Consider the following 9,743-nt stretch of genomic DNA (forward strand, 5'->3'; position numbering starts at 1 on the left):
TGATGGCGGCGGGATGTAGTGCGGCGCAACACCAGAGATTCCGGCGCCAACGTGGAACTTGCACAACACAACCAAAGTACTTTGCCCCAACGAAATAGTGAGGTTGTCAATCTCACCGGCTTGCTGTAACAAAGGATTAGATGTATAGTGTGGATGATGATTGTTTGCAGAAAACGGTAGAACAAGTATTGCGATGAGATTGTATTTAATGTAAAAGAATAGGACCGGGGTCCACATTTCACTAGAGGTGTCTCTCCCATAAGATAAATAGCATGTTGGGTGAACAAATTACAGTCGGGCAATTGACAAATAGAGAGGGCATGACAATGCACATACATGATATGATAAGTATAGTGAGATTTAATTGGGCATTATGACAAAGTACATAGACCGCTATCCAGACATGCATCTATGCCTAAAAAGTCCACCTTCAGGTTATCATCCGAACCCCTTCCGGTATTAAGTTGCAAACAATAGACAATTGCATTAAGTATGGTGCGTAATGTAATCAATAACTACATCCTCGGACATAGCATCAATGTTTTATCCCTAGTGGCAACAGCACATCCACAACCTTGGAACTTTCACGTCACTTGTCCCGGATTTAATGGAGGCATGAACCCACTATCGAGCATAAATACTCCCTCTTGGAGTTAAGAGTAAAAACTTGGCCGAGCCTCTACTAATAACGGAGAGCATGCAAGATCATAAACAACACATAGGTAATAGATTGATAATCAACATAACATAATATTCTCTATCCATCGGATCCCGACAAACACAACATATAGCATTACGGATAGATGATCTTGATCATGTTAGGCAGCTCACAAGATCCAACAATGAAGCACATAAGGAGAAGACGACCATCTAGCTACTGCTATGGACCCATAGTCCAGGGGTGAACTACTCACTCATCACTCCGGAGGCGACCATGGCGGTGAAGAGTCCTCCGGGAGATGATTCCCCTCTCCGGCGGGGTGCCGGAGGCGATCTCTCGAATCCCCCGAGATGGGATTGGCGGCGGTGGCGTCTCAGTAAGGTTTTCCGTATCGTGGCTCTCGGTACTGGGGGTTTCGCGACGGAGGCTTTAAGTAGGCGGAAGGGCGGAGTCGGGAGAGTCACGGGGGCCCCACACGCTAGGGCCGCGCAGGCCCCCCTGGGCCGCGCCGCCCTAGTGTGGCGGTGCCCCGTGGCCCCACTTCGTCTCCCCTCCGGTCTTCTGGAAGCTTCGTGCAAAATAGGACCCTGGGCGTTGATTTCGTCCAATTCCGAGAATATTTCCTTTGTAGGATTTACGAAACCAAAAACAGCGAGAAAACGAGCAAGCGGCTCTTCGGCATCTCGTTAATAGGTTAGTGCCGGAAAATGCATAAATATGACATAAAGTATGCATAAAACATGTAGATATCATCAATAATGTGGCATGGAACATAAGAAATTATCGATACGTCGGAGACGTATCGGCATCCCCAAGCTTAGTTCTGCTCGTCCCGAGCGAGGTAAACGATAACAAAGATAATTTACTGGAGTGACATGCCATCATAACGTTGATCATACTATTGTAAGCATATGTAATGAATGCAGCGATCAAAACAATGGTAATGACATGAGTAAACAAATGAATCATAAAGCAAAGACTTTTCATGAATAGCACTTTCAAGACAAGCATCAATAAGTCTTGCATAAGAGTTAACTCATAAAGCAATAAATCGAAGTAAAGGTATTGAAGCAACACAAAGGAAGATTAAGTTTCAGCGGTTGCTTTCAACTTATAACATGTATATCTCATGGATATTGTCAATGTAAAGTAATATAATAAGTGCAAGATGCAAGTATGTAGGAATCAATGCACAGTTCACACAAGTGTTTGCTTCTTGAGGTGGAGATAGATAGGTGAACTGACTCAACATAAAAGTAAAAGAAAGGTCCTTCAAAGAGGAAAGCATCGATTGCTATATTTGTGCTAGATCTTTTATTTTGAAAACATGAAACAATTTTGTCAACGGTAGTAATAAAGCATATGTATCATGTAAATTATATCTTACAAGTTGCAAGCCTCATGCATAGTATACTAATAGTGCCCGCACCTTGTCCTAATTAGCTCGGATTACCCGGATTATCATCGCAATACACATGTTTTAACCAAGTGTCACAAAGGGGTACCTCTATGCCGCCTGTACAAAGGTCTAAGGAGAAAGCTCGCATTTGGATTTCTCGCTTTTGATTATTCTCAACTTAGACATCCATACCGGGACAACATAGACAACAGATAATGGACTCCTCTTTAATGCATAAGCAATTAGCAACAATTAATGTTCTCATATGAGATTGAGGATATATGTCCAAAACTGAAACTTCCACCATGATTCATGATCCAACAATGAAGCACAATGAGGAGAAGACAACCATCTAGCTACTGCTATGGACCCATAGTCCAGGGGTGAACTACTCACTCATCACTCCGGAGGCGACCATGGCGGTGTAGAGTCCTCCGGGAGATGAATCCCCTCTTCGGCAGGGTGCCGGAGGAGATCTCCAGAATCCCCCGAGATGGGATTGGCGGCGGCGGCGTCTCTGGAAGGTTTTCCGTATCGTGGCTCTCGGTACTGGGGTTTTCGCGACGGAGGCTTTAAGTAGGCGGAAGGGCAACGTGGGGGGCCACACGAGGGCCCCACACCACAGGTCGGCGCGGCCGGGGCTCGGGCCGCGCCGCCCTATGGTGGCGGCGCCTCGTGGCCCCACTTCAACTTCTCTTCGGTCTTCGGAAGCTTCGTGGCAAAATAGGACCACGGGCGTTGATTTCGTCCAATTCCGAGAATATTTCGTTACTAGGATTTCCGAAACCAAAAACAGCGAGAAAACGACGAATCGGCTCTTCGGCATCTTGTTAATAGGTTAGTTCCAGAAAATGAACGAATATGACATAAAGTGTGCATAAAACATGTAGATATCATCAATAATGTGGCATGGAACATAAGAAATTATCGATACGTCGGAGACGTATCAGATGCCCAAGGCATCCCCTTCTTCATCGACAACATTATCAGGTTCCTCCCCTGAAACTATATTTTTATTCCATCACATCTTATGTGCTTTGCTTGGAGCGTCGGTTTGTTTTTGTTTTTGTTTTTGTTTGAATAAAATGGATCCTAGCATTCATTGTGTGGGAGAGAGACACGCTCCGTCTGTTGCATATGGACAAGTATGTCCTTAGGCTTTACTCATAGTATTCATGGCGAAGGTTGAATCTTCTTCGTTAAATTGTTATATGGTTGGAATCGGGAAATGCTACATGTAGTAATTCTAAAATGTCTTGAATAATTTGATACTTGCCAATTGTTGTGCTCATGTTTAAGCTCTTGCATCATATACTTTGCACCCATTAATGAAGAAATACATAGAGCTTGCTAAAATTTGGTTTGCATATTTGGTCTCTCTAAAGTCTAGATAATATCTAGTATTGAGTTTTGAACAACAAGGAAGATGGTGTAGAGTCTTATAATGTTTACAATATGTCTTTTATGTGAGTTTTGCTGCACCGTTCATCCTTGTGTTTGTTTCAAATAACCTTGCTAGCCTAAACCTTGTATCGAGAGGGAATAGTTCTCATGCATCCAAAATCCTTGAGCCAACCACTATGCCATTTGTGTCCACCATACCTACCTACTACATGGTATTTATCCGCCATTCCAAAGTAAATTGCTTGAGTGCTACCTTTAAAACTCCATCATTCACCTTTGCAATATATAGCTCATGGGACAAATAGCTTAAAAACTATTGTGGTATTGAATATGTACTTATGCACTTTATCTCTTATTAAGTTGCTTGTTGTGCGATAACCATGCTTACGGGGACGCCATCAACTATTCTTTGTTGAATATCATGTGAGTTGCTATGCATGTCCGTCTTTTCGAAGTAAGAGAGATCTACCACCTTAATGGTTGGAGCATGCATATTGTTAGAGAAGAACATTGGGCCGCTAACTAAAGCCATGATTCATGGTGGAAGTTTCAGTTTTGGACATATATCCTCAATCTCATATGAGAATAATAATTGTTGCCACATGCTTATGCATTAAAGAGGAGTCCATTATCTGTTGTCCATGTTGTCCCGGTATGGATGTCTAAGTTGAGAATAATCAAAAGCGAGAAATCCAAAATGCGAGCTTTCTCCTTAGACCTTTGTACGGGCGGCATGGAGGTACCCCATTGTGACACTTGGTTAAAACATGTGTATTGCAATGATCCAGGTAGTCCAAGCTAATTAGGACAAGGTGCGGGCACTATTAGTATACTATGCATGAGACTTGCAACTTGTAAGATATAATTTTCATAACTCATATGCTTTATTACTACCGTTGACAAAATTGTTTCATGTTTTCAAAATAAAAGCTCTAGCACAAATATAGCAATCGATGCTTTCCTCTTTGAAGGACCATTCTCTTTACTTTTATGTTGAGTCAGTTCACCTATCTCTCTCCATCTCAAGAAGCAAACACTTGTGTGAACTGTGCATTGATTCCTACATACTTGCATATTGCACTTGTTATATTACTCTATGTTGACAATTATCCATGAGATATACATGTTACAAGTTGAAAGCAACCGCTGAAACTTAATCTTCCTTTGTGTTGCTTCAATACCTTTACTTTGATTTATTGCTTTATGAGTTAACTCTTATGCAAGACTTATTGATGCTTGTCTTAAAGTACTATTCATGAAAAGTCTTTGCTTTATGATTCACTTGTTTACTCCTGTCATTACCATTGTTTTGATCGCTGCATTCATTACATATACTTACAAATAGTATGATCAAGGTTATGATGGCATGTCACTTCAGAAATTATCTTTGTTATCGTTTTACCTGCTCGGGACGAGCAGAACTAAGCTTGGGGATGCTGATACGTCTCCGACGTATCGATAATTTCTTATGTTCCATGCCACATTATTGATGATATCTACATGTTTTATGCACACTTTATGTCATATTCGTGCATTTTACGGAACTAACCTATTAACAAGATGCCGAAGAGCCGATTGCTTGTTTTCTGCTGTTTTTGGTTTCAGAAATCCTAGTAACGAAATATTCTCGGAATTGGACGAAATCAACGCCCAGGGTCCTATTTTGCCACGAAGCTTCCGGAAGACCGAAGAGGAGTTGAAGTGGGGCCACGAGGCGCCGCCACCATAGGGCAGCGCGGCCCAGGCCCTGGCCGCGCCGACCTGTGGTGTGGGGCCCTCGTGTGGCCCCCCACGTTGCCCTTCCGCCTACTTAAAGCCTCCGTCGCGAAAACCCCGATGCCGAGAGCCACGATACGGAAAACCTTCCGGAGACGCCGCCGCCGCCAATCCCATCTCGGGGGATTCCGGAGATCTCCTCCGGCACCCTGCCGGAGAGGGGATTCATCTCCCGGAGGACTCTACACCGCCATGGTCGCCTCCGGAGTGATGAGTGAGTAGTTCACCCCTGGACTATGGGTCCATAGCAGTAGCTAGATGGTTGTCTTCTCCTCATTGTGCTTCATTGTTGGATCTTGTGAGCTGCCTAACATGATCAAGATCATCTATCTGTAATACTATATGTTGTGTTTGTCGGGATCCGATGGATAGAGAATACTATGTTATGTTAATTATCAAGTTATTACCTATGTGTTGTTTATGATCTTGCATGCTCTCCGTTATTAGTAGAGGCTCGGCCAAGTTTTTGCTCTTAACTCCAAGAGGGAGTATTTATGCTCGATAGTGGGTTCATGCCTTCATTGATACCCGGGACGGTGACAGAAAGTTCTAAGGTTGTGTTGTGCTGTTGCCACTAGGGATAAAACATTGATGCTATGTCTAAGGATGTAGTTGTTGATTACATTACGCACCATACTTAATGCAATTGTCTGTTGCTTTGCAACTTAATACTGGAAGGGGTTCAGATGATAACCTGAAGGTGGACTTTTTAGGCATAGATGCAGTTGGATGGCGGTCTATGTACTTTGTCGTAATGCCCAATTAAATCTCACTATACTTATCATGACATGTATGTGCATTGTTATGCTCTCTCTATTTTTCAATTGCCCGACTGTAATTTGTTCACCCAACATGCTTTTATCTTATGGGAGAGACACCTCTAGTGAACTGTGGACCCCGGTCAATTCTTTTATACTTGAAATACAAATCTGCTGCAATACTTGTTCTTTACTTGTTTTCTTGCGAACAATCATCTTCCACACAATACGGTTAATCCTTTGTTACGGCAAGCCGGTGAGATTGACAACCTCACTTGTTTCGTTGGGGCAAAGTACTTTGATTGTGTTGTGCAGGTTCCACGTTGGCGCCGGAATCTCCGGTGTTGCGCCGCACTACATCCCGCCGCCATCAACCTTCAACGTGCTTCTTGGCTCCTCCTGGTTCGATAAACCTTGGTTTCTTTCTGAGGGAAAACTTGCTGCTGTGCGCATCATACCTTCCTCTTGGGGTTCCCAACGAACGTGTGAGTTACACGCCATCAGCATCCCCAAGCTTAGACGCTTAAGTCTTCTTAAAATATGCAGGGGTGAACCACCGGGGCATCCCCAAGCTTAGAGCTTTCACTCTCCTTGATCATATTGCATCATTTCCCTCTCTTGATCCTTGAAAACTTCCTCCACACCAAACTCGAAACAACTCATTAGAGGGTTAGTGCACAATAAAAATTTATATGTTCAGAGGTGACATAATCATTCTTAACACTTCTGGACATTGCACAAAGCTACTGGACATTAATGGAACAAAGAAATTCATCCATCATAGCAAAAGAGGCAATGCGAAATAAAAGGCAGAATCTGTCAAAACAGAACGGTTCGTAAAGACGAATTTTAAAGTGGCACTAGACTTGCTCAAATGAAAATGTCCAAATTGAATGAAAGTTGCGTACAGATCTGAGGATCACGCACGTAAATTGGCATATTTTTCTGAGCTACCTACAGAGAGTAAGGTCGAAATTCGTGACAGCAAAGAAATCTGTTTCTGCGCAGTAATCCAAATCTAGTATGAACCTTACTATCAACGACTTTACTTGGCACAACAATGCACAAAACTAAGATAAGGAGAGGTTGCTACAGTAGTAACAACTTCCAAGACTCAAGTATAAAATAAAAGTACTGTAGTAAAAACATGGGTTGTCTCCCATAAGCGCTTTTCTTTAACGCCTTTCAGCTAGGCGCAGAAAGTGTATATCAAGTGTTATCAAGAGATGAAGCATCAACATCATAATTTGTTCTAATAATAGAATCAAAAGGTAACTTCATTCTCTTTCTAGGGAAGTGTTCCATACCTTTCTTGAGAGGAAATTGATATTTAATATTACCTTCCTTCATATCAATGATAGCTCCAACGAGTTCGAAGAAAAGGTCTTCCCAATATAATGGGACAAGATGCATTGCATTCAATATCCAAGACAACAAAATCAACGGGGACAAGGTTATTGTTAACCATAATACGAACATTATCAACTCTCCCCAAAAGTTTCTTTGTAGCATTATCAACAAGATTAACATCCAAATAACAATTCTTCAATGGTGGCAAGTCAAGCATATCATAAATTTTCTTAGGCATAACGGAAATACTTGCACCAAGATCACATAAAGCATTACAATCAAAGTCATTGACCTTCATCTTAATGATGGGCTCCCAACCATCCTCAAACTTTCTAGGAATAGAAGTTTCAAGTTTTAGTTTCTCTTCTCTAGCTTTTATGAGAGCATTTGTAATATGTTTTGTGAAAGCCAAGTTTATAGCACTAGCATTGGGACTCTTAGCAAGTTTTTGTAAGAACTTTATAACTTCAGAGATGTGGCAATCATCAAAATCCAAACCATTATAATCTAAAGCAATGGGATCATCATCCCCAATGTTGGAAAAAATTCAGCAGTTTTATCACAGGCAGTTTCAGCAGTTTTAGCAGTTTCCGGCAGTTTTGCAGGCCTTGCATTAGAAGTGGAAACATTGCCAACACCAATTCTTTCACCATTATTAGTAGGAGGTGCAGCAACATGTGTAGCATTAGCATTGCTAGTGGTGGTAATAGTCCAAACTTTAGCTACATTATTCTCTTTAGCAAGTTTTTCATTTTCTTCTTTTTCCCACCTAGCATGCAATTCAGCCATCAATCTTATATTCTCATTAATTCTAACTTGGATGGCATTTGCTCTGGTAACAATTTTATTTTCAATATCCTTATTAGGCATAACTTTCAATTTCAAAAGATCAACATCAGAGGCAAGACTATCAACCTTAGAAGCAAGAATATCAATTTTATTGAGCTTTTCCTCAACAGATTTGTTAAAAGCAGTTTGTGTACTAATAAATTCTTTAAGAATAGCTTCAAGACCAGGGGGTACACTCCTATTATTGTTGTAAGAATTCCCATAAGAATTACCATAACTATTACCATTAGCAGAAGGATATGGCCTATAGTTGTTACCAGAATTATGCCTATAAGCATTGTTGTTGAAATTATTATTTTTAATGAAGTTCACATCAACATGTTCTTCTTGGGCAACCAATGAAGCTAACGGAACATTATTAGGATCAACATTAGTCCTACCATTCACAAGCATAGACATAATAGCATCAATCTTATCACTCAAGGAGGAGGTTTCTTCGACAGAATTTACCTTCTTACCTTGTGGAGCTCTTTCCGTGTGCCATTCGGAGTAATTAATCATCATATTATCAAGAAGCTTTGTTGCTTCACCAAGAGTGATGGACATAAAGGTACCTCCAGCAGCTGAATCCAATAGGTTCCGCGAAGAAAAATTCAATCCTGCATAAAAGGTTTGGATGACCATCCAAGTAGTTAGTCCATGGGTAGGGCAATTCTTAACCAAAGATTTCATTCTCTCCCATGCTTGAGCAACATGTTCATTATCTAATTGCTTGAAATTCATTATGCTACTTCTCAAAGATATAATTTTAGCGGGACGATAATATCTACCAATAAAAGCATCCTTGCATTTAGTCCATGAATCAATACTATTTCTAGGCAGAGATAGCAACCAATCTTTAGCTCTTCCTCTTAAGGAGAAAGGAAACAATTTTAATTTTATAATATCACCATCTACATCCTTATACTTTTGCATTTCACATAATTCAACAAAATTATTGAGATGGGCAGCAGCATCATCAGAACTAACACCAGAAAATTGCTCTCTCATAACAAGATTCAAGTAAAGCAGGGTTTAATTTCAAAGAATTATGCTCGTAGTAGCAGGTGGAGCAATAGGTGTGCATAAGAAATCATTATTATTTGTGGTTATGAAGTCACACAACTTAGTATTTTCAGGAGTACCCATTTTAGCAGTAGTAAATAAAGCAAACTAGATAAAATAAATGCAAGTAACTAATTTTTTGTGTGTTTTAGATATAGAGAACAAGATAGTAAATAAAGTAAAACTAGCAACTAATTTTTTTGTGTTTTGATATAATGCAGCAAACAAAGTAGTAAATAAAATAAAGCAAGACAAAAACAAAGTAAAGAGATTGGATTGTGGAGACTCCCATTGCAGCGTGTCTTGATCTCCCCGGCAACGGCGCCAGAAAAAGAGCTTGATGGCGTGTAATACACACGTTCGTTGGGAACCCCAAGAGGAAGGTATGATGTACACAGTAGCAAGTTTTCCCTCAGAAAGAAACCAAGGTTTATCGAACCAGGAGGAGCCAAGAAGCACGTTGAAGGTTGATGGCGGCGGGATGTAGTGCGGCGCAACACCA

The sequence above is a fragment of the Lolium rigidum genome, unplaced genomic scaffold, assembly GCF_022539505.1.
Source record: "Lolium rigidum isolate FL_2022 unplaced genomic scaffold, APGP_CSIRO_Lrig_0.1 contig_65335_1, whole genome shotgun sequence".
In the NCBI taxonomy this organism is placed as follows: domain Eukaryota; kingdom Viridiplantae; phylum Streptophyta; class Magnoliopsida; order Poales; family Poaceae; genus Lolium; species Lolium rigidum.